This window comes from Tamandua tetradactyla, chromosome 6 (assembly GCF_023851605.1).
Source record: "Tamandua tetradactyla isolate mTamTet1 chromosome 6, mTamTet1.pri, whole genome shotgun sequence".
In the NCBI taxonomy this organism is placed as follows: domain Eukaryota; kingdom Metazoa; phylum Chordata; class Mammalia; order Pilosa; family Myrmecophagidae; genus Tamandua; species Tamandua tetradactyla.
This window is the reverse complement of record NC_135332.1, coordinates 159,284,566-159,311,659: the sequence shown is the minus strand read 5'-3', so window position 1 is coordinate 159,311,659 and position 27,094 is coordinate 159,284,566. Positions and strand designations below refer to the sequence as shown.

At 35.5% G+C, this 27,094-nt stretch overlaps 1 long non-coding RNA gene across 1 annotated transcript in view; it reads right to left on the bottom strand.

Moving 5' to 3' along the window:
• The window catches only part of LOC143686457 (uncharacterized), an 89,720-nt gene that overhangs the window by 48,964 nt on the left and 13,662 nt on the right, over positions 1-27,094 (bottom strand). The window contains exon 2 of the long non-coding RNA XR_013177166.1: positions 13,475-13,552. This is a non-coding gene — a long non-coding RNA (uncharacterized LOC143686457). The remainder of the gene's footprint in view (positions 1-13,474; positions 13,553-27,094) is intronic.

The window sequence follows — 27,094 nt, the reverse complement described above, 5'->3', positions numbered from 1 at the left end:
AGAAAAAAAAAAATCTAATAGGAAAATTTAAAAATGAATTTTAAAAGTATACATACATATTTTTTAAAGACAAGAAAGGGGCAACAGAGGGACAAAAACCAGAGGGAACAAATAGAAATGAAATATAAAAAGGCATTCCCAAACCCAACCAAATCAATAACTTATTTAAACTTTAATGGACTAAACTTTCAAAATAAAAGGCAGAGAATATCAGATTGGATTAAAACAAGCAGCTCTATGCAGTAGTGGTACTAATAACAGATCAAATAGATTTCAGGACTAAAAGTATTATCTCTGTTTAAGAGAGAAACTTTATAATCCTAAAACCATCAATTCTTCATGAAGACACAATAGTAACTATATGTCCTTAATAACAGAGTTTCAAAATACATGAAGCAAAAATTGACCAAATTAAAGGGAGAAAAATACAGTTCTATTAACACAGTTATAGATTTGTTTAACACTGTTTCACTTAGGGATAGAAAATCAAAAAAGAAATCAAACACCTGAACAATACTACCAAACACCATAATTTAATTTATATGCATAGAACATTTCCAAAGGGGCAGAATATGTATTCTTTTATTCTTTTAAAAAATATGTAGTGTGTGTATAAGATAGACAATGTCCCATGCCATAAAACAAGTATCAGTAATTTTTAAAGATTGAAGTGCACAGAATTTGTATGATCACAATGTACTAAATTAGAAATCCATAACAATGAATAAATTAAAACAAAAAGAATAACAACAACAAATTACATGAATTTAAATAATTCACTTCTAAGTAATCAATAAGTCAAAAAGAAATAACAAAGGAAGTTGGAAAATATTTTAACTGAATAACAAAATAGCAATATCACAATTTATAGAAGGCTAAAAATAATACATAGAGAAAAATTTTTAAGTTAAACGCTTGTAAGAAGAAGAGGAAAAAAGATCAATAATCTGACTCCAAATGGAAAAAGAAGAACAAATTAACCCCCCAAAAAAGTATACAGAAAAATAATAAAGATGAGAACAGAAATTTTTTTAAAAGACTGTAAAAAGGCAACTGGTAAAGAAAAATGAAGACATGAGCTACTAATATCATGTATTAAAGAGTGGCCCTTTCTATAGATGGACAGAATATTATTTACCCTTAGGTTAGGTTCAGATAAAATATACTTTATCGTGTTTAGGAAGTAACCTTGTAATCTTATTTTATATTTTACTTAGTTCTTAAAAAGTAGGGCTGGTGATGTTTATAAGTGTCTTTTCTGCATCCGTTTATATAGCCATGTTACTTTTTTCCTTGAAATTCATTGATGAGTCTACTATTTTGATAAATTTGCTAATAGTGAATCATCACTGAATTCTTTTTTTTTTTTTAATTTTTTTATTAATCAAAAAAAAGAAAAGAAATTAACACAACATTTAGAAATCATTCCATTCTACAAATGCACTCAGTAATTCTTAGTATCATCACATAGATGTATGATCATCATTTCTTAGTACATTTGCATCGATTTAGGAAAAGAACTAGCAAAACAGCAGAAAAAAATATAGAATGTTAATATAGAGAAGAGAATTAAAACAATAATACTAATTATATATATATATATAAAGGAAAAAGAAAAAAAACAAAAACAAAAGATACAAACACACAAACAAACAAACAAAAAACCATATTTCAGGTGCAGCTTCATTCAGTGTTCCAACATAGTTACATTACACTTAGGTATTATTGTGCTGTCCATTTTTGAGTTTTTGTATCTAGTCCTGTTGCACAGTCTGTATCCCTTCAGCTCCAATTACCCATTATCTTACCCTGTTTCTAACTCCTGCTGGTCTCTGTTACCAATGATATATTCCAAGCTGATTTTCAAATGTCGGTTCACATCAGTGGGACCTTACAGTATTTGTCCTTTAGTTTTGGGCTAGACTCACTCAGCATAATGTTCTCTAGGTCCATCCATGTTATTACATGCTTCATAAGTTTAGTCTGTCTTAAAGCTGCATAATATTCCATCGTAGGTATACACCACAGTTTGTTTAGCCACTCATCTGTTGATGAACATTTTGGCTGTTTCCATCTCTTTGCAATTGTAGATAATGCTGCTATAAACACTGGTGTGCAAATGTCCATCTGTGTTTTTGCCCTTAAGTCCCTTGAGTAGATACCTAGCAGTGGTATTGCTGGGTCGTAATCCATTCTGCCATTCTATGTCTTTTGATTGGGAAATTCAGTCCATTAACTTTTAGTATTATTACTGTTTGGATAATATTTTCCTCTACCATTTTGGCTTTTGTATTATATATATCATATCTGATTTTCCTTCTTTCTACACTTTACTCCATACCTCTCTCTTCTGTCTTTTCGTATCTGACTCTAGTGCTTCCTTTAGTATTTCTTGCAGAGCTGGTCTCTTGGTCACAAATTCTCTCAGTGACTTTTTGTCTATAAATGTTTTAATTTCTCCTTCATTTTTGAAGGACAATTTTGCTGGATATAGGAGTCTTGGTTGGCAGTTTTTCTCTTTTAGTAATTTAAATATATCATCCCACTGTCTTCTAGCTTCCATGGTTTCTGCTGAGAAATCTACACATAGTCTTATTGGGTTTCCCTTGTATGTGACGGATTGTTTTTCTCTCGCTGCTTTCAAGATCCTCTCTTTCTCTTTGACCTCTGACATTCTAACTAGTAAGTGTCTTGGAGAACGCCTATTTGGGTCTATTCTCTTTGGGGTGCGCTGCATTTCTTGGATCTGTAAATTTAGGTCTTTCATAAGAGTTGGGAAATTTTCAGTGATAATTTCTTCCATTAGTTTTTCTCCTCCTTTTCCCTTCTCTTCTCCTTCTGGGACACCCACAACACGTATATTTGTGCGCTTCATATTGTCATTCAGTTCCCTGATCCCCTGCTCAAGTTTTTCCATTCTTTTCCCTATAGTTTCTGTTTCTTTTTGGAATTCAGATGTTCCATCCTCCAGTTCACTAATTGTAGCTTCTGTCTCTTTAGATCTACCATTGTAGGTATCCATTGTTTTTTCCATTTTTTCTTCTTTGTCCTTCACTCCCATAAGTTCTGTGATTTGTTTTTTCAGATTTTCTATTTCTTCTTTTTGTTCAGCCCATGTCTTCTTCATGTCCTCCCTCAATTTATTGATTTGGTTTTTGAAGAATTTTTCCATTTCTGTTCGTATATTCAGCATTAGTTGTCTCAGCTCCTGTATCTCATTTGAACTATTGGTTTGTTCCTTTGACTGGGCCATATCTTCAATTTTCCGAGCGTCATCCATTATTTTCTGCTGGTGTCTGGGCATTTGATCAGATTTCCCTGGGTGTGGGACCCAGCTGGTTGAAAGCTTTTTCTGTGAAATCTCTGGGCTCTGTTTTTCTTTTCCTGCCCAGTAGGTGGCACTCGTGGCGCTCGTCTGTCTGCACGGCAGTCGGCCCGGGAAACCGCGCGTGGAGGTGGGGGTCGCTGGCCGCCGCGGCTTGGGAGAGTGCCGGTCCTAATTGCCCAGCTGGCCCGAAACGCCAAGCGTGACGGGAGGGCCCCGCTATCCAACGTTCCCAGTCAGACCGGGGAGCCACGTGCGTGGAGGGGACCCCAGTCACCAGCCGCCCCAGCTGGGAAAACGCGCGCCCCTCGGGTAGCTCACCGCAGCAGATTCTCCCTGCCCGTTCAGCTGTTCCAGAATGGGGTACGCTGTCTTTTTGGTCTCTGTCGTGACTCCGGGAGCTGTTTCGTATTGTTTCTGTTTCTTTAGTTGCTTTTCTGGAGGAGGAACTAAGACCCGCGCGTCTTACTAAGCCGCCATCTTCTCCGGAAGTCCCATCACTGAATTCTTAATATAAACCCTGTATGTTCATGGTGTATTTTATCTATGTTTGCATTCAACACGCTAACATTTTGCTTAGAGTATCTGCATCTTTATTCAAAAGCAGAATTGGTCATTTCTTTTTATTTTACACTATTCACATTTTCATATTGGAAGCAGTTCAGTGTGTGGCCCTGATGCTAAAACCTTTGCATGTAAATCCTGGCTCTGTCACTTACTGTGTGATTGTGGGCATGTTATGTAAAGCTTCTGTGCCTCAAAAGTGCACTGGGCAATGTACAGATGATAAGAGTACCCAATTTACAGGATTAATAAGAGAGTTGAATGATTGAGGCTCATAGTGTGCTATTTGTCACTAAGTTAATCCTATCTTTGCAAACTATTTTCTTTCTTTTTTTTTTTTTTCATGGGCAGGCACCAGGAATCGAACCCAGGTCTCTGGCGTGGCAGGTGAGTACTCTACCTGCTGAGCCACCTTGGCCTGCCCAGTTTTACTCTTACGTAAGACCTTATTGCAGTCTCAGATTTTGATACTGAACATGACTGATAGAATGAACATGGCCAAATTTTGGACTATTTGAAAATACTCCAATTTTATAGCATTTCATTTTCATTCTACTCTCCTTGGGGCATTGCAATGTGTTCTAGTATATTTGCAAGTACATGGAAAGAAAGGTTCTTAGCACAAAGCTTTTCAAAATGCAGATGGGTCTTCTCCCTTTTTCCTCACTTCCTGTAAGCTAAAGGTATTCAAATAGTATGCACTGTCTTATTCATTATATATAACCAGCAAAAATGACACAAGATTCTTGAAGCGTCTCTCTTATCTTTAGTACATGAATAAAAACATTATTTTCATTCCCTGGACAGATGGAAAGCTATTTGTATCAAAGGTTTCATAAATTAGTTCCTATTGATATTGAGATATACTAATTAGTTTTCCTGAGACCAGCATCAAGAGCAGGAACTGAACTGTGAAAGGAGATTGTGACAAATTGGTTGCTACAGTGTCAAAATAGAGCAAAATGTGAAAGAAAAAAAAGTAAATTCAAAGCGGCCAAAGCCTTGAAAACACATACTTTCATTTTTCAAGCTGTCATTTCATCTTATGTTTTACTTATTTTACACTTTAACTGCACTTTGGATTATCTAGTAAAAATTACATAAACCAATGATTATGGATTTTTTCCTTTAATTTTCTGATATGGAAGGCAAGTCACACTAAACCAAAGCAGTAATTAGAGTTTAGCTAAGGAATGGAAAATTAACCAGAAATAGATAAAAAGGTAAGTTTGTATGTCATTTTTGAGGTATCTAAGGAATGTTTAATTTATTTATAACCAAATGCATTTGTGTATATATATATATATATATTTATTTATATATGTCAATTGTTAGGGACGATGTTATGTGTTAAATGCGTTATTTTCTTTCCCTCCTGAGCCCACATAAGGACCACGTTTCCCAGCCCTTTCCATCCAAGTGAATCATGTAAATACTTCTGGTCAGTATAATTTGGTTAGCGATGATGTACTTTCAGGCCTGTTTCTGAAACTGCCACACGATTTTCCCGGCTTTGCCTTTGCCCGTGGGCTGGCCATGTGCCCAGGATCAGCTCAGGACTTTGACTTCCTAGTGGCCAGCGGTGGGGAAAATTGAAAGAACATAGACCCCTGGAAGTACCATTTAAAAGAGAGCCATTCGGGGGAGCCGTTCAAACCGAAATATCACATGTAGACCTTATACATATGTTTATTATGATAATGCACTGAAATTTTGGAGTGGCATTAATTTTCGTGACAACTACAAAGATTAGTGCCTTTCAGCAATGTACTCCCTTCACAGATAATGAGAAAACCTCTATCAGATTCTGGGAAAACAAAGCCATGTGATGTGTAATGCAGCAGAGAACATGTGGCCAAACTATTGCCTGTGATAATTTGGGAGGTAGATGATATGATTACAGCTAACAGTTAACTCTAGGTAAGAAAACAGATTCTTAATAGAGTATGCTGATTGCTACTGGCTGCATTTGGCAAGTTACTAAAAGAAAGAGATGAACTTGGGGGAGAATTAGTCAGTTTACAAGCAAATATGAAAAGGTATAAAGAGTATAGGTATTTTGAGTTTTCAAGGGTTGGAAAAACCAGTATCTTCCAGACCCTAAACATTAAGTAGGGATTTTAAGTAGGCTTTGTGAAACAAAACCCAAGTAAACCATTTCACTTGAATAACGTAATAAGGTGACTCAGGGAAAAGATCAAGTTAATAGTGTAGTCTTCTAAATTATTATTCCATATAGCCCCAAGGAAGCTACTATTAACTTCAAAGAGAAGGTTATGAGAGTAGGAAGAAAAGGGATCAGGATTGAGAGTGTGGGAAAGCCTAAGAAAGAACTTTGGGTGTGGTTACCAGCACAGGACACAGACTGAAAGCAAATAGATGAGAAGCCAACTAAGTTTGAGTGAATCATATTGTCAAAGAAGCTGACAATATGTCAGTTGTCTGTCATATTGTGTGCCTGGACTAACAAAGGCTTTAACTCTTCAAGTTTAAAAAGTCCTTAGTCCTGCAACCTTCCAAGAGCAGTGGCAGGCTTTGAAGACTTCATGGCCCTGAGGTGAGAATACTCATCAACACATACACATGAGATATGGCCAAAGAGAATAATGGACAAGCAGGGACCTACTGAGGTCAGGGTCAGGAGTCACGTAAACCACTGGACCAAGATGTTCCTCCTACTTAGCAAAATTAAGGCATTACTACGGGATATACCCAGCCCCCAACACAGGAGCTCTTCATGATGTCTTCTCAGTGAAATTTCCTAACTACTATGGACTAGTAACTATATTGAGTTTTCCAAATTTCCTTTCCAAAAGTAAGTTTTTATGACAGTAAATCTTTCCCTGCTCTACTTTTGTGAATTGAGTCTACCTGTCTGTGTATGTGTCTGCGGAGGTTTTGGACAGATGTCTTGTCATCAAAGTTCATAAGTTATTAGACAAAGAACAGTCATATCTAATAGAAGGCTGCATAAACATTGGAAATCTTGTATTTTGAGTTGTAGTATCCGAGAAGTTAGGATTTAAGGGATGATTATGATTATTGAATCATATAGATTATTCTGTTTTTCTTTCTGGTATATGGGAGTAGACAGAGGGAAACATCTGAAATCTTTGAGCTGTAATCCAACTACCTGCATCTCTGATCATTGTATAGCCCTTATCTTGTGCTGTTGTGATTGTAAAAACCTTGTGTCTGACCCTCTCTCGAACCCATTTTATCTGGTTTTTCAACTTTGGAGTTTTGTGATCACTAAACACAGCCCCTATTGTTTATTAATGAAGGGTCTTGGGTCAGCCCAGAACTAACCCATACCAAGTCCAAAGTTATCTTGATAACTGGTGCTGGATCTAACCAAAATATGGCTGCCTGGCATGTGCACTGGCTTCAACTTCAACCCATTAGTCACCTATACCTCATTATAATACTAGAAATCACACCCATTGTCATATTAAGGCTGACATTTTTTTACATACTTTCTGTGACTAAGCATGTAATCAATCTGCGCATGCTTAATAATTGGATCACCTTTAATTACATCATCTGGGACTATTGTCCTCATTATCCTAAAACCTACCCATCTTTTGATACTATAAAACTATCAGAATCGCTGCAATTTGGGGAGACTGATTTTGGGGCCAATAGCCATCAGATCTCCTGCTTCGTGCCTAGCAATAAACTTTTTCTCTCTTTGAAACCCATGTCTCAGAAATTGGTCATCTGAGCACTTCAGGCAAAAGAATCCACTGCCTTTATCCAGGAACATGGTGAATAGTTAAGATGATGGTGGGTTCCTTTGGGAAGACAGCGAGGGCATTCTTCTTTCAGGGAAGACAGCGACAGCGCTTCTGACCAGAGGAAAAGAAATGGGAGGGAAAATGCCACAAGCTCACGACAGCATTTCCTTTTCCTTCTTAGGAGATAAGGAGAGTATATTTCTGAGTGTATTTACTTTGAGTTGAAAATAGTTCTGGCTCAAGGATTATGGGCAAAAGTGGTGTAGACTTGGTTCTTAAATCATCCTTTGCACATCTTTCATGATCTCTTTTCCATGCCTTCATGATTCAAAGCAAAGATCTGAGTCAGTGAAGCTACACAATGGAAGGAACTAAAATTGCTTTTATTACTTAGAGAGAGATGCGATGCTTAGGAGAGCTGCCAGACTAGAAACATCACCAGACACTGCATAAGAGTAATAAATATGTATTGTTTTATGCCACTAAAGTCTTGGGGCTGGTTGTTAGAGCAGCAAGCTCTAATACATTTAATATATAAATGTATTAAATAAAGAATCACAATTTCACATCCTTTTACTCATGGCCTCCTTATTTCCAGTATACATTTTGTTCTTTGTTCTGATTGAAATCTTCAGTCCCAGGATCTGCCCCTGTTGTTCTAATCTCTAAACATCTACTGTGCTTCACTTTTTTACCAAACAACTGGCCTCAGTGGCTTATAACTTCAAAGAGTTCTTAACTATAACCCTCAATTTTTTTTTTTTTACCTCTGTTCTTTAGTTTCTTTTAGCACATCTATGCTGAGCCTTGAATAAATATAAGTTGCTGCTTTGTTTTTGCTTTAGACTACTGAAGATTGAACTGTAAAATCTGTGGTCTCAAACCTCAGCTGAGTCTCAATGCTGAGTACTGCCCCCCCCCCCCCATCAACTAATTCTCACCAGGCAGATTGCTTTTCTAATTTTTTACCAGTATTTTAAATTCATTTATTTCTTGTTTACTTCACTCATAGACAAAATGTTCTTCCTCCTTCATAGGGAACACTAAGAATGTTACAGAACAACATTCTCAATTTCTGACCCTTTCACCTTTAAACCCACATTACTTTCTCTCCTCTCAGAGAAAGAGGGCCCCTATGTCTTAACATTCAATTCCATCTCTTCCTTCTATCTGTTGTTCTTTTATCTAACAATGATCACCCTCCGTTTTTCTATTTCTTTTACCCCTCTCTCCATTGTTTCCTGCTGCTCCAGTTGCCTTTTGGTAATCCTTAGCACTGTTTATCAAATATTTCCAGCTCTCCACACCAATGTCAAATGATAGGATTGCACTCTGTGGTCCCTGGGGGCTGGAAGGGACCAAGCAAGTAAGTAAAGATAATGAGTTACAAACAGAAATGAGGTGAGTCATTATCTGAGGTCCATTTTATTACCATAGTTCTATCTTTTCTTTGTCATACATCTAGCAACATTAGAGAAGGTTGTTGCTATATCAGCCTGAGCCTACAAGTGGGCACTGTGATGGCATGTGTTGTGAGCAAGAAAACACGCATGAGCTTCTGAGCCTGTGAGAACCTGGGTTGCAATTTCACAGCATGGCCTAGCCTAGGCCAACACAATTCTGAAACAGTCTTTCCTTGGGACCGTATCTTCATCAAACTACCACTCTGCCTCTTCTGTTTCTTTCACTTTCAAATTGATTGAAAAGTAGTATAGATCTTTTAAATTTTGTCTTCACTTTCATTCATTTTTCAATGTAGTATGCTCAGATATTCTCCCTTATCTTTTTAATGATGCTACTCACTCAAGTTTTGTGGCCTGTCACTAGAGACACCGCCTAAAAAGAATCTTCCATGAGTATTTTAATCAAGCAGCTTCTCTGGATTCTGGAGAAGTTACAAAATTTCTTCTTTTTGGTTCTGTTGTTTTGTAATCCTTAAGCCTGCCACAGTGTGTAGGGAGTGTAGATTTTCCTCGAATCTTCTCAGTTGTGAAAATGAAATTTATACCCTTCTAAATAACATCCAAAATATGAATCCTTTCAAATCAGGAACCTAGAACCCTAATACCAACAGGCTTTTGTCAAAGGTTCTACTTTGAAGTGCTATTGTTCTCTTCCCATGCAAATCTGTCTGGCAAAAATGGTATATAAAGAACACAAATGGGAGGGCTGTTCACTAGTTCCACATATAAGAGTTATACATTTATTTCAGTTCACATTAGCAAAATGTTATATAATCAGATGAATTTGGATTAGCTCCCACAGAATTTCCATTATTGGAATCTACATAAGGAGCAGTCATATTAAAAGCCTTCTTGAATTTGTAGAACATTATAGAACACAATATCGAGAAGATAAAGAGAAAACAATGTGGAAAGCATTAGGAAGAACACTTATTAGAAAAGGGAGTAAGTGAATTAGAACAAAATGCAAGTAGTGACTATCTCCAGTCAGTGAAATTATGGGAAATTTGTATTTCTTTATACTGTCATTATTTTCAAAAATTTATTTAAATTCAATTTAAGAAAGAGTTTTTCAAGAGCTTTGTCCTCTTGATTTTTGTTGTTAATTTATTTTGAGTCATTAGTATGGGAACTATTAAAAGTAATTAAATGAAGTTGTTTTGTAGAGTTGATTTCTATTTCAAGCATTCAATATTATTTTGCAAGGGTTAAGTTTTAATGAAATCTATAGAAGCAAAAGATAAAAATCACAATGATGAATGGTGAAGGAATAGCAAAATGGTAAAATCTTAGTTGCAGGAAATATAAAAGAGACTATGAGATATAATCAAAGATAAGAAATGATCTGAGATACCTAAACTTACTACTGATTCTAAAATCACTGTTTAGACGTGAAGGTGAAAATAAATTTAAATAACTTGGCACATTGGTTGTGTGTATTTAGTCTTTTCTTTAAGATTTTACCCAAATTACAGAAATCTAATACAATTTTCTAACAGAGATTACTTTCTCTTTTTACAAGGAATATTAAACAAATTTAAATAGAACTAAATTGCAAGGTACAAAATGCAGGTGAAAGAAACCCAGATTATGATTTTCAGGCATTTCTATATGGCTAGATGTTACTCTGCAGTAATAGAGAAAAAAAGAGTAAAAATAAAAATTACTATCATTATTTTTTGTCATTGAATTTAGGCAAGGCTGTCCTGATTTTGAAAACAATTGGAAGAGAAGTATTCCTGTTCTATTATACACTTCAGTATAAAGGCTGAAGGACATTTTCACTTATTATGTGTCTCGTGCAGACAGAGTGAGTTAGTTGTTGCTCTACCTCTTAGGTTTAGGATAGATTTACAATTCATAGTCTGGACACTCAGATAGGCAAAGAGGTGATTATTTTCTGTTACTATTATTAACTTAGCTCGTGAACCCCAATTTCTGCTCCACAGCAGGAAAAAAAAATCAGCTTCCATATTAAAAGTAACTTGCAGGTTAACTCAGTTTCTTTGGGGTAAATAGTGCTTTTTAGGTTTCTTTCCCTATCTCTTCCCTTTTCCTCTCCCTGGGTGGATCTATGTTCAGCAGTAGCTTATATAACATCATGACACCTGGGCAAGGCATCTGGCTCCACAAATACTTCTTTGGTCCCTTTCTGGCCGGTGTTGTGGGAATATTCCCTGTCTGGTCTGTCTCTGCGTACACTGACTGCTGTGATAACTCATCATTAGTCTTCTCAGCATGGGCAATACATAGTTCTTGTTCCTTGGATCTTGGCCATTTCTGCCTCCATATCTCTCACCCACTAGGGTGAATTGACAATAGCTAGGAATGGATTACTTCAATTAAATGAAAAGTTTCAAGCTAGATTAAAGATAAACAACTACATGCTTTTACAAAGTCTCATCTAAAATATAGGCTGCATATGGGCCAAAAATTAAAAAAAAATAAAAAGAGAGACCATGCAAACACTAACCAGAGAAAACTGTTATAACTGTATAAAATCAGACACAGAAGAGCAACTTAAGGGATACTTCATAATAAATAAAGGATGAATTTACCAGGAATGCTATAACAATTTGAGGTATAATAATATAACCTCATGTAAAATCAAGCAAAAGTTCACAAAACTAAACACAGAAATAGAAAAATCCACAAACACTGGGGATATTTTAACACATCTTTCTTCATAACTGATAGTGTGGGAGAAAAATCAGAATGTTATAGAGGCTCTGAGCATCAGAATCATCAATCTTGATCTAAAAAGTATGTATAAAATAGTGAACTGAATAAATGCAGAATTTATGTTGCCTTTATGCACTCAAAGAAAGTTTGCTAAAAATTAAGCATATTTAGCCGTAAGACAGTACCGATACATTTCCAGAGGATTAAATCATGGAGTATAATCACTGATGATAGTGTAAACTAAACTTGAAATTATTTAAAATATGTTATATAATCATGCATAATTAAGCTAGAAATAAATTTTGATGAAACAAAAGCATCACCAGATATTTTTCACCTCTTCTTGGGGTATTTATGTCAATTTATTTCAATAAATATTTAATTCTAAAGAGTTGTAGATTTACAGAATTATTCCAAAGGTAGTTCAAATGTTCCCAATACACCCTGATCAACTGCCTTGCTATCGAGTTTGTCGGGCTCCCTTTTCCATACTCCACTGTTCCCTTTCTTCTGCTGTTTGGAAGAAAATCATGTTGTGTAGCCCACATTGAGGAGGGGAGTGTCTGTATCTTGTTAGGGACAGAGTATCTACATAAATTATTTGAAATTCTTCTCCCTGGACAATTTACTCAAAAATTTATATCAATACGGGATCATGGATATTTATTTTATTCTTTGGATTAAAATTCAACAGTACTCCATTAATTTTATTGCTCAAATTGTTCCAGCTTTGGCCATTTTAAGATTTTTCCAGTTACATCTTGTTTGCCTTTAATATACAACATCATTGTGGCTGCTGTTTTTTCCTTTGTTGTTTTTGAATCTGTTGTGCTTTGCCTATTCAATTCTTCTCCAATCAATTGCTGCAACTATTGATCTCTTCCTATTTCTATAATGTAGTCTTTTCGAGAATGTCATTTAATTGGAATCCTGTAGTATGTAGTTTTTTTTTTCAAATTGGCTTCTTAAACTCAGCAGTATGCATTTAAGATTTACCCATGTCTTTTTGTGATTTGGTAGCCACTTCTTTTCATTGCTGAACATATTTTATTGAACAGATACACCAGTGTTTGTCCTGACACGTACTGAGACATATTAATTGCTTATAATTTTTGTTGGTTTATTATTAAACCTTTATAAACATTCCCATGGAGATTTTTGCATGGGAATACACTTATAATCAGTTGGAAAATACCTAGGGGTACTGTTTCTAGGTCATATGCATAGGAGTAATTTTAGCTTTATAAGAAATTGCCAAACCATATTCCAAAGTGGCTCTATGTACCATTTTACATCGCCACTAGAAATGAGTGCATTCTCCTGTTGCTCCACCTCCTCACTGCTTTTAAAATTTTAACCATTGTCATGGGTATGTAATACTATCTAATTGTTTTGGTTTTTAATTCCCTGATGACAAATGATATGGAACATCTTTTCACACGCTTAATTGTCATCTGTATATCTTCTCTGGTGAGGTGTCTTACCCATTTTTAAATCTGAGTGCTTGTTTTGTTGCTGTTTAGTTTTATTAGCTTTTCAAAACATTGGTATACATGTATAAATATACATATATCTATTACTAATCATATCTATGTCTACATCTGTCATTATCTATGTGCCTATATCTACCTATATATATCTATCTATTGATATCTAAATATTTATGTCTACATATTTGATTCTTATGTAAATGAAACACTTGCCTTATGGGGAGAACTGGTGGTAGAATGGTATATCCAGTGAATGGTTCTGAGTCAGGCAATTGTAGGTTGATTGTAGATCTAAATGGAAAAGGCAAAACAATAACGCTTTTGAAGATGAAGTAGAAAAATATCTTCATGACCTCAAATAGGAAAAACTTTTAAAACTTTAAATGGGTTGCAAAAGGTATTAGTCATAAAATTTAAAGGTTAATAAATTAAGCTGAATTGTTAAACTTCTGCTTATCAAAACATATGAGAAGGAAAAAAAAGCACACTTTAAGGAGAGTGAAATGATGAGCCATGAAATAAAAGAATTTTCAACCCATCTCTGACATAGTACTTATATCCAGAATGAGCAGAAAACTCCTACAAATAAAGAAAGAAAGAAAGAAAAGCTGCCAATATAATGAAGGGGCAAATATTTGAACAGGCATCTCACAAAGTAACTCAAATAGTCAATAAATAAAGGGAGGGGAACACATGACCTATTGGCGTAAACCCCTTCCTTTTACCTCATATTAACGTCGTATTTTATTCGAGCAGTCTGTGCTCTCTTTTTCACAAAAGCATTATCATTTCATTATTGTTTGTGCTATTATTATTAGAAATTCTTTGCAGAGTTTTGAAATTCATCATTTGTATTATTGATTCCCAATGCTAATTTTGCACAGTTTGAAGTAATTTGAAAACCATTTTGGTGGAAATTTAGGCTTGAAATTACCTTTGTTAGTGAATTAATGCTTTGTTTTATAAAAGAAAGTTTAGAAGACCATTTTGCAGGAGTTTGGATGTAAGATAAATGTACAATAGAGAGGGAAGCTGATGCCTAAGATTGGGGAGATGAGGCACTGGGTTCAGGAGAGTAAAGACATGAGAGCTGGCAGAACTTTCAAAATTCTTCTATGTAAAAGGAACCATCACAAGTCCACAATTTAAGGTTTTTCTTCTAGCTGCTCTAAGATATTGGAGACTACAAGAAATGTTAATATGATTTAGCAATCATATTCATTTGTTAAACACTACCTTCTCTGTATTACTCTACCATCACCTTTGATCTTTCTCCTACTTTTTAGGGGTATTGTAGCCCATAGCACTCTCTGAAATTTATTGTTGTGATATGCTTTGATATTTACTGGTTTTTTATATATATGTTATTTTTTACAAAAAAGAAAAAATGCCAATTGTGGTGACAAATGCACAGCCATATGGTGATATTGTGAACCACTGATTGAACACTTTGATTACATGGTACGTGAATATATCATATACGTCAATATAAAAAGGAACCATCACTCCTACATCTTCCCAAGAACAACCCTCCAAAAATGGTCTCTCCCAGACTTCTTCGGTCTAATAATTAATTATTCTATAGCTGCAATTTCTTAAGGCAAAACCCTGGAAGTGATATTTGATAATCTCCTTCATTCACTGATCACATCCAGAGCGTTACTGTCTCCCAAATCTGTCCATCTGTCTACTGCTTTCCATTTCAGCTATCACACGGTTCCACTCACCTTTATCCTCTCTTCTGCAAATTGCTACATCTGATTTTCCTGGATTTACTTTAAGATTTATTTATTTATTTATTTTAAATAGAACTTTTTGGGAATAATTTTAGATTTACAAAAAAAAAAAAAATGCAAAGATACTGCAGAATTCCCCCTGTATGTTCTTCACCCAGTTTCAGGTTCCACTAATGTTGTCTTCTTACATTGCCCTGGTATATTGGTCAAAACTAAGGAACCAACACTGGTGTATTAACACCCTTTTACAATGTTCTCCTACAACTTAATATACAATACAAACTTATGAATGTGACCTGCATGATTTAACTTCTGCTTTCTTCTTCAACATCTCGTGTTATATTTCTCCTGGCTCACTAAACTCCAAACACACTTACTCTGAATTCTACAAATGTGCAGTCTTTCCCAATTCAAATTTAGAACATGCATATCCTTCTGCAACATTCACTCTTCCTTCATAGTTCACATTTCAGCTTAAATTTCACCACTTCTAAAAATCCTACCATAATAACACAACAGTAACTCCCAACCCTAATATTTTTTCTATTTATTCACTCTGTACTCCCTATTCATTTCTTTAATGCCTCTTTATCACACTTCATCATTATTTTTTTGTTTAAAAATGTTTACTATTGGCCTTATCAACTGACTCCAGGAAGTAAGCTCTAGGAAGTTAGTGTCTCAGCTGTGGATACACAGCACTTAGTATAAGACCAGACAAACAGTCCGTATTCCATAAGTACATTTTAAATACATGAATTAACTTAATTGGGTAGTAACATGAAAGTGATACAAATGTTGAAAAGTACTCATGTTGATAGGGATTTGGATTTGAACTTGGTATTTAGCAGCTGTATAAATAAACATAGCTCTCCTATTAGAGTTTGACAGTATCCCCAAAGTCCAAAATATTCTTAATAGGCAAAAGTCATCAAGGCAATCAGCTAGTGATCTGAAATGCATGCCTCCTGCTTCAAGAATCAGTAAGAATAACTTATCTCAGGGGTTCTCATCTGATTAGATACTCTGACAAAACAGTTTCTTCCTGGGATACTCTTTCTATTTTAAGATTGGACCTTACAGGTGGGACTCACATTGTGCTAATTAGCTAAGACCCTCAAGTTCCATTGTGCATGTGCTCCTAATTCCTAGGAGAAAAAGCCTGACTTGCTGTCGGTGTCTCAACCTTGCTATTCTCATATTTAGAGAGATTAAAAAAATATATTGGCATCTAAGTACCACCACTGAACATATAAGAATTCATAGCCAAATTTTACAGCTGCAACAATATTTTATTTCTTCTCTATAGGTTTTAATAATCATGCAGACATTTTGTAAAATCAGTAACTTCTGGAAGACACTTCGGTATTTCACTTTAACCTGTCACCAACACCACATCCCAGCAAAAACCTCACCTACCGTTTATAAATAGCTTTTACTAATGTTTAAACCTATCAAAATGACCATTCTTTTGCTAGGCATTTTTCATAAAGAACAAAAACATAGATAAAATATATGAGCTAGAGGCCTGAAGTAAATGGTCAAATCTGAATGGCAGGCTTGACATTTGAGTTTAGAGACTATTCTCATTGACACGAAATCAATGACTTAACCGAGTGTTTTCACTGTGGGATGTTTTAATTGAAGTTTAACTACCCTCCAAGTGAAAATTATCAATTTCATTTGACCCTGTCAGGGCTGAGTTCCAAAGCAGAATCATAATGTGTGGGTGAAATCATTCTGAGTGAAAAAAAAAACAAAACAGAAATATTCTGTAGATTCACATGAATTATATATATTAAAACAGAAGGAACTATATTACTGACCTAGTACTTCCCTAACCAAGCACAAACTCCATTCCTACCTTTCTCCCTCTATTAATAGTCACTATATCCAGCTTATTTTTTTTGCCAACTACATCAAAAACTGCTTCCATTTTAGTCAAATGGAAGTGCTACTGCAGTGCCCTTTTATACCTTAGTATTCCCTTTTTTAAAACTATATATAATATATATATGTATGTTTTCTTTTCTTTTTTTTTTGCATGGGCAGGCACTGGGAATCAAATTTGGGTCTCCGGCATGGCAGGCGAGAACTCTGCCTGCTGAGCCACTGTGGCCCACCCTTTTTTCTACTGTATTTTGGCACTGTTTCATAAAGTGTGTCTACTGATTACTTGCTCTTAAGAAGTTATGGCTGATAAATTCAGTGATTCAACAGTGTGTAAAATGCTGCATGTTTCTCCCATTCTTGGAAACTTGTGATATATTAGCATAATAAAGTCTCTGAGAAGTCCTTGCCAGAACCTCAGATCAGTTGTTTTTATGTTGGCTTACTATAGAAACAGTTAATAAGGAAAAGGTAAACATAAGAAATTCAAGTTAAAAAAAAGTAGATCTCTATCGCCTTGCTTGATTCCTCCAGCTGGCACACTTGGGGAGTGGTCTTGGCAGCCCTTGTAGATTGATGCAGTTTCCAGGTTAGAGGAGCCAGAAAAGCAAACTTACTGCCTTTTATATCCCCAGACTTAGAAGTTTCCAGGAATAATTTATGCCACCCTATAAGGCAATGATGCTGCCTCTCAGCAAGTCACATCTTCCTGCCCTAAAGTCCTGGTTCCAGGCCTATAAATTTGTGCTGTATCAGCACAAGAAGCATCTTCTCTTATCTGAGTCATCACTATAGGGTTGGTATGTTTCCATTTACATTCCTTTAGAGGCTTTTTTTAATGCATTGCCTACTATCATGGTACAATAAAGAAATCTGTGTAATTTTGTTGAACCCATTGTTCCCAAACAAACTTGACTAGAGAATTCTGTCTTTAATGGCGTATATCTTAGCTTCCAGTTAGTGGTTGATACAAATAGGCTGAGGAAATGCTGATCTATAATGATCTCACCTATATTTATGTGCCTGCAGGAGTCCTACTGAGAACACAGGATTAAAGTAGCTGAGACACCATTTCTGTGCATCTCTGGAGGCTCAAATTACAGAGTTTGCAGCTGGACACTTTTATGGAACATATTTATAATGAGAAAACTCTACAGCTTAATATCCATGCTAATATAAAACTAAATATAGAAAGTAGAGTGGGGTTTCTGAAATCAGTCTCCTATTCCTCTTGCCAAAAGAATTGGGAACAATCTTTAATCAGTTGGTCAGAGATAACAGTTTTTACACAATTACAGATCTTCCTGTGTGTGTTCTACACAATTTGTGTTGGGATGTTTCTTTCCCGGAAGTACCAAAAGGTCAATTTTGTGTGAATATTTTGTCGTTTACTTGCATTTGTTGAAAATTGTTTCTGCAAGTACCAAAACTACCTACTCCCACATTGCCTACTTTTCTTTTCTTCATTGACTACTTCATGAATGGATTTCAGTAAGTTGGTATGCATTCCCCCGTAACTTTCTTTATTCTTAGACAGCTGTATCTCTACCTTTACCTATATGTGGTTTATATTTGTTTTTGAAAATGGCTTACATATTATATACTGTCTGAATATTTCTTACTTAACCCCCCCCCCCCCAAATTGAAATGCTGTAGGCATAATTGGGCATACATTGCATGTAAGAGTATCATGGAATATTATATAAACTATAGAGCTGGTAGGAATTTGGGGAGAAAGTATACTCTTATATACTGCAGAGGAAAAATGGGATCAACACAACTTACTTTTTGAAAGAAATATGTCAACATCTATTAAAGTGATGAGTTTAAGTGCTTTGACCTATACGACTGAAATCAAAATAATGCACCTATATATTTGCAAGGCTGTATACTATAGTGTAATTTATACTGATACAAAAATTGGAAATGAATTAAATACATGTTTGTGTTTGATAAAAGTCTATTGTTTCTCGACAGACTTTTAACTGGATGTTTTTTTGTTGCCACAACCCTACTGAAATTTTTTAAAAAATCCTTCTGACTTTAGGTGGTGATAAGATACATCTCGTCCCTCTCCAACTTTCATTAAAATTAGTAGAAAGGCATCATGCCAATAGGCAGTTGGATACATAAGTCTAGAACTCAGAAATGAGGCTGGGGCTAGAGAATCAAAATTGGAAGGATACTTCTATGATCTTTGTAATGTTTTGTTTCTTGACTTGGGTATAGATTACTTAGGAGCATTTCCCTTAAAATGTTTCTGGGCTGGGCATTTATGATAGGTGTGCTTTTTTCTACGTGTGTTAATCTCAATAAAATTTACATTAATAACATATATGCCTACTTGTAAAGTTTGACTCTCCACAGTGTGCTGCGCTTTTTAAAATCAGAATGGAATCAGCACTATATCACTCCTTTCTTTTTTAGGTTTTCATTATAAATATACTCATACTTACCAGTCATTTAGGGAGAAGAATAGGGAAATTTAGGTCTAAGTCAATTTTTCTCCACACCATGAGAATGGCATTTTGTGCAGATAATCCTTTATGTGGGGTTGTCCTGGCTTTGTAGCGTATCTAGCAACATCCCCTGCTTCTACCCACTATATGTAAGTAGCAGCCTCTTAGTCAGGGTGGCCAAAAATGTCTCCACCCGTTGTTAAATGCCCCCTGGAGGACGTCTCCCCCAGTTGAGACTAAGTTGCCTAGGTAAATTAGATACGAAAAACAAGAGAACTTGAGTAAAGTCTGGAGAAATTAAACTGGAGCACGATATCATCTCTGAAGTATTTCCAGTATCTGGCAGTACATACTCTTATCTCAATCATTGAGTGAGATTTTTATTTTCCAACTTCAACTATTTTTAACCTTCTTAATATTGCAAAGGATTACCTGCAATTTTAAGGAACAAAATTTTATGCCAAGAAGAAATTCATGGTTCATAATTTGGCAAATTCTTAGGTGAACAGTTCTCAGTTAACTTGTGCTAATATTTCAGACCACTGCTGGGTGAACGAGGCAGCACCCAATCTCTTATTTCCTGGAGCATCTTCAGTGGAGCATGCCACCCATCAGCTGCTACTGATTGTTTTCCTCAAAATGGTTTGTTAACATGGGTGACCATGAAAAATGAGGAAGTGAGTGTGTCACAGACAGTGCAACTGCTAGCAATCTGTGAAGATTTTTATAGCTTGTATAGTTAAAATTCTCCCTTTTTAATGGACTTGTATACTTCAAAGGATACAATATTTTCCTTGGAGATGAGTCTTGTTTGTGTAAAATGCCTTCAGGGGACAGGTTATGCATAATGCAAAATCCCATTCACTATGGCAGATGAGGAACAGACTGCCTCTTAGATTTTCAGAAGAACTGCAAATCGACACACCCCGATTCAGACAGGGCTGTATTTACCATGCTTCTTCCATGAGACATTTAGTGCATTTCATATATAGTATGACTTGAATTAATATAGATTATTTTTATTAGTCTGTTTCTCAGAAAATCTGATGGAGCAGCTAATCCCCCAAACGTTTGGGCACAAAGAATGTTTAAGCAAATGCACTGTCAAAACAATACTACTGCAAGATATTTACTAGATATTATTATGCATTATATCTCAATTAGAACTTTTATCTTATGGATATCAAAAATCTTGCAGTGATTTTTCAGACTACTTAAGAAATCATCACATTATTGGAAATAAGTTTTTTGCAAATTAAATGATGCTTAGGTTTAACATATGCTTCCCAGGATCTATTTGCTTTTGCCTTCCTCAGTATTAATTTTACATGTACACTGGAAATGTTTTGCCAAGATACTTCTATTACAGAATTTTCTGAGTCTGTATTGCTGTTAAAAGGGAACAAAAAACTTTTTTCAGAAAATCCCAGCTGATAAAACATTCCACTCAGCCTTACATAGATTTACTACTTTGTATTAAGGGAATGTTCTTTTTTCCAACTCTCTGGGCTTATCATACATACACACATAGAGTTTTAGGAATTCCAATGGTTTCTAAGAGATCTGGAACATTCTATGATTGGACGAGCAGCACGTGTGAAATGTCGTAGAATTGGCACAAGGCAAGGGCCGGGGGGGGGGGGAGTAGGATATTTCTGAATCTCAGTCAGGTGCTAAGAGCAGCTTAGTGCCTAAAATACATTTTCCCTGTGTAAACAAACTGTCCAAGGTAAATTCAGTCCCGTCTCTGTGCTTTGTAAACTCCAGGGCTACACTTGGAGATAGGGAACATTAAGGTTTAAGTTTTTTTTTGAAGGAAGACAGTCTATTGATATTTTAAAATATTTTATAAGAATTGCCAGTCTTTTGTTATCAAAGATTTGTTGTGCTAATGAAAACAGCCTCTTAACCAAAGTTGGGCCTCCAGTTTATTAGGTTTCTAAAATGCAATATTAAATTGAATTTATTTTATAAATAATTATGTGGAGATGACTATATTCTCTAACCGGATCAGGTATGTATGTGATAATGGGAGACCTGGCTGGGATTTGAAATTAAATGTGGTTTTAGGCTAGGAGCCTTGATAAGGAGTAGGGTAGATACATAGAGGAATGGAGAGGAGAGAAGGTTTTGAAACACTTACTCTGTTTATATGCAGCTGACATTTGGTGACATTTGCTGAGGTCATATTTTGGAATAATATTTAAAGCCATGGCACATAGAATCATAAAGACCTGCTTATTAATCCTCACTCTTTCCCTATTGGCATTTTGCCCTTGGGTAATTTTCATAACCTCTCTAATACTCACTTTTCTTATTTATCGCAGGAAATAGTGACTTGACGTAATTGTTCTGATGAAGAATGAAGAGCACTAAGCACTTTTGAGAAAACTAAGATGTTAGCAAGAAATTCTAGTTAAATTTTTAGGCTATTAATTATTTCATTCTTCTCTCTATATAACAATGAATCTTTGAAGACAGATGCGATTTTTAATATAGTGAGATTGAGGACAAGGTCTATGTCCAAATTCACTTTGCACATGAACATTTATCACAGCGTGTTATATGTTGTAAATACCGTGTGTGTTGAATTAATTGAGTGGCTCATGGAGTAGATCCATTTTCCCGGAGGGGCAAAGTGAATCTGGCAGGCTGCTGATATACGTAGTCAAGTGCTGTGGAAGGGGGTGGATGAGGTAGGAGTTACTGGTTCCAGAATTCCCTCTTCATCCTATATGCAAAACATCAATCCTTGACTAAAGCTTTCATTTTATATATAGGAATTATTTTCTTGCCATTCCTTTAGACTGCAACATAATATATTACTTTAGATGATTTCAGGAATAAAAACTCAATTATAAATAGGTACTAGATCATATATGGATATTTGAGCAGTCCATGAAAGTCATGTCTATACCTATAGACATCTAAACATGTCTATAATTAAAAAGTTCTGCCCACATATGCTCATAATCACACAGATATAGAAGAGATTCCACTGTTTTTTTCACAGGAGAGGGAGTATTATTTCACTTAGTGTTAACATATGAAAAAATATGTATCTTTTAAATGTGACTTTATCATGGGTAACTTATGAATTTTCTTTCTATTTATTTGCATGATCTCAGATACATGTTGCTTATTTAAGCTTGGGATTCATTGCTGTTTTTATCTTATTGTCTCCAAAAGGCTTTGATCTATTAACACCGTTAAGTACTGTCAGAGTAGTATATTATTAATAAAGTAAGTTTATTTTCTAGTCATAGCAATTCTTTAAGTTATATTATTTTTTTAACTATTTAAAACTGAATATAGTTTTCTATATTTGAAATTTAACCTTTGTGAAGACTTGGTCCTAATCCTTTAAAATTAGTCCTGTTGAGACTTTAAGATTACACAGTATAATTCTAAATCTAGGTTATTTCTTTTAAAAATCGTGTTTACCTCTGTCAAGAATTAGACCAAAGCTATTTGTAATACTAGATCACTATGAATAAGTAAATTTTTAAAAACTGGATAAATCTCCATTTGGGGGCCACTCATTCTGGATATTACATTAGATCCTGGGTTACTAGGGTATAATTGGGATTCTTTCATGTTAGAAAAGTAATAAAGGAATATAATATTTATCATGGAAAGTATTTTTTGTTAATTAAACATATAAGGGAAACAAGGGAAAGTCCCCTCTTTCTTAAAAGTAGAAACTCCTAAAAATTAAAATGGCAGGGTCCTTTCAGAATTGTTCAATAAGGTTAAAGGACCTGATAAAACACGCATCCCATAAAAGAATTAAAAGCAATATGTTGAAGAGAAAGTACTTAAAAAAAAAAAGTATTGCCACTATTTGGAGAAAGTGAAAGAATAAAATAATTTATCTGGGTGAGTTGACTGGATCAAATATCTCATCTCTGATAAAATAGTGTTCAAATGAGAAAATGCTTCAGAGTGGTTCTGTTGGGTCAGATTGCACAAACTCAACCTTAGCTGACATACTCCAGAGACTTCCTCGACACTGGGATAGACATGCAGCTATTCCTAGGACATACCTTGGATCCTCTTATTCTTCTCCAGTCTCTACCCTAACACCCAGCAGATAATATTCCATTCTACTTCCCAGAGAAAAGTGAAGCTATCATTTCTCTATCTCTACCAAACTATAAAGCTGCTAAAATATTATCTGTCATTACATTCTTTACTTTCATACATACATTAAGTTTTCTTTCCCCTATTTAAAACCAATTTCTCTATTTATGCTTTACATGTATGTGCTCCAGGGGATTGCATTGCCAAATATCAACTTCTTTTCAGGTGAAACCTTTCTACTTTCACATAAATATGCTCAAATTCCTGGAAGTTCTCAAAATCCCCCTTGATTCCATATCATTTCCTTACTTCAACCTAATATTGCATTTCCACTTACAGCCAAAGTTCTTTTAGAAACTTTCCTCATGTCTCCTTATTTCATTTGAATTTCGATATAGTTAAGGTTGTTTTCTTACACCTTCATCACTGAAACAGCTCTTCCTAAGGTTAGCAATGATCTCTATGCTGCCAAACCCAAAGGGCAAGTTTTACAATGCATTTCTTAATCTCAATGGTATTTGGTATTTTTGCCATTTCATGCTTCTATTGGCTTCCATCATATTACACCTTACTAGTTGTTTTATTCCCTTGCCATCCCTTTCCAACCACACTTGGTAGTTCATTTCCTCCAATTGGTGATTAAATATTTAAAACAAAACTTTTTCAAGGCTCTTCTTATTCCATATACTCTCCCTAGTCAAACTAACTCAGCCATATGGTTTCAATCACCATCTGTATGCCAATGATTTCCAACCTTATATAGCCAAACAGGCCTCCTCTCTGAGCGCTATATATCCAATTCTAATTCCATGTCTGTACCTGAATAATTCCCTCACCCTTCCTTCACTTCCCATTTACAAATTATTACCAAGTGTTGTATCTTTTATTCCCCCTATATATATTTCAAGCATTGCCACTTCTGCCCATCACTACCAGCATGACACAAGTTCAAGCTACTGCCGTCTCTTGTCTAGAATATTGTAATAGATCCTCAACTGGTTTTACTGCATCTGTACTCATCTTAGTACAGTCACCAAATAGGTTACTGGAATGAACTCTGTAAACTCAGAATTGATTTTGACCGTCTTTCACGCAGGTAAAGGCTTTCAGAGATTGGCATTACCCTTAGATAAAGAGCAAACATTTTATCGACAGTATGTCTCCAGCACATTCCTGATACATTTCCAGGACCCTCTAATTTCTCGGCATCATCTCATACCACCCTCTCTCCTTTCTCTGCAGTCTAGACAGGCTGCACCATCCAGTTCCTCAGACTCTTGCCGCAGGCTTATGCATGAGTCAGAGTCCTGATGAGAAAATTCTTCTCTCAACTTCCTTCTTTCACCTATTTTATCTTGAACGTCACTTTTCATATAAACATTTCTTGACCACCCAGATTGGTCAGGTTCCCTTGATAATATTCATTTTAAAAGCGTGGTTATTTTCTTCCAATCACCATTTGTCAATATACTTTTTCTCAAATATGTGTTATTTGTTTCATGCTTCATCCCCAAGATTCCTACCAGGTTTTAGAGCCCACACAAGAAAGGTCTCTCTGTTTATGCTCGCTACGGTAAACTTAAGGTCTGCTGCTGTGCTTGTCACGTAATACATATTTCAGATTATTTATTAAACCAATAAATAAATGAGTTGCAATGGCTCATGACGCTGAGCTTTGGTTTCCTATTGCATCTTACATTTCCTTTAATTTACCCTCAAGTTTTCAGTTCAGCAATTAAATCTTAACTCCTCTTGAGTACAGGACTCTGTGGGGGGGACTGTGGAACTATAGAGGTGGACAATGCCCAGGGCTTGACTCCACAGAGCTATGTCAAGTGACACAGAGACAAGAAGAAAAATAGTTCTTTAAACTGAGCTGTGAATTTTGAGAATCCTGCAAAAGATCATCAGTGAACTCTCTTGGTTCATTAGGATGCTAATACTCCTTCCAGTGAGTAGAGTGTTCCCATAGCGTGCTGTACAATCCTCTATTATTACTCTTACTCTTATCTTATTGCATAAAAATTATTTTGATTAGCTTATCTGGGGCATGAGTCTTTAATTTTTGAAAAACAAACCCTTTGTTGCTCAAGAGTGCTCAATAAATCCATTTCTACTGCAGGAATGAGTTTAATTGTCTAGCATAGTTATGTTAATAAATAGGTGGCTAACGAGGCCAAAGGTGTGGGTGAATTTAATTTCCAGTTAGAGACAGCATCAAAAGTTAATAGCAGGTGGGCCATGGTGGCTCAGCAGGCAGAGTTCTTGCCTGATGTGCCAGAGACCTGGGTTCAATTCCACGTGCCTGCCCATGCAGGGAATAAAAAAAAAATTAATAGCGAGAAGGAGTGGGTATGATTTCTCCATTTGGTTATATTTGAATTTGAATTCTAGATACATTATTTACTAATGATTTTAGTTTCCCAGATGCTAAAACAAATACCATGCAATGGATTGGCTTAACAACAGGAATTTATTGGCTCATAGCTTCAGAGGCTAGAAAGCATGCTTCTTCCCAGATTTTCTGACTGACTGGTGACTTTCGGAGTTCTTTGGTTTTTCTGTCACAGGATAATGTGTATAATGGTGCCTTCTCCTTTTTCTTCCTGCTTCTGGAAGTCTCCCATACCTTGGCTTTTATCTCTGTGACTTTTTCTGTAAGGCCCCTCGTAAAAGGGTAAAATTGGGGCAGAATTAATGTTGATTTTTCATCCTTGTGGAGCTTACAGCACAGTAGAGTAAATAAATATGAGTCTAGTAAGTATAGAAATAAAATATAATAACAGCTAGGATAATACCTAGCATAATTATTTAGAAGATTAAATGATATAACATATATAAAATATACAGTGAAATAATCAATACAAGGTTACTGCTGCTATTGTTAAGTTTTTGACTTTCACACTAAAACCTATTCTACTGCATAGAATGAATATCTAATTGCAACCATCTTGAAAACGTGTGTAGTGAGTGACAAAGATTTCACACACTGACACTGACAGCTACCACAGTGGATGCCTTCAGCACCTCTGAGGTTTTAAATATGTATTCAAATGTGTGATAGCACACTCACACATGTACATTATCCCCCCCCAACAGATATTGCTTGAAATATTCAAAACTCCTTTCTCTCGTGTCACAGAACAGCTTAGCTTGTAGCTATTGAGTATTTCTAATCAACTGACAACTCTCCTTTTCCTGTATTAATTTTCAATATTCAATTTGAAGGAGTCTAGTAAAGCCATAAATAACTCCTTTATGAATTTTGTAGCAATCTGAAACCTGAGTGATCCTTTCAAACATAATATTCAACTACATGTCTCAGTGTATGCTATGAAACCACAGTTCCTTGTACAACATTTGGATTAAATCTCTTGGCAGTATATGGCTACTTCACAGTCTAACCATATAGAGTCCCTTGGTGATAAACTATCCTGTTGGAACCACAAAGAGAATTAAATTTGGCCAATCTTAGGTTTAAGCACACTATTACATAATAGACACTACATCAAGCAATAAACATTCCGATTCTGGAACAAGAATGGTCTATTTTTGGCAAAAGGCAGAACTTCATGAACCCAAGCATTATTCTTAGCATTGCACCTTATTTTGGCATGGTATGATATACATAGAAGAACAAGAGCTCCTGAATCATTCTGATCAGT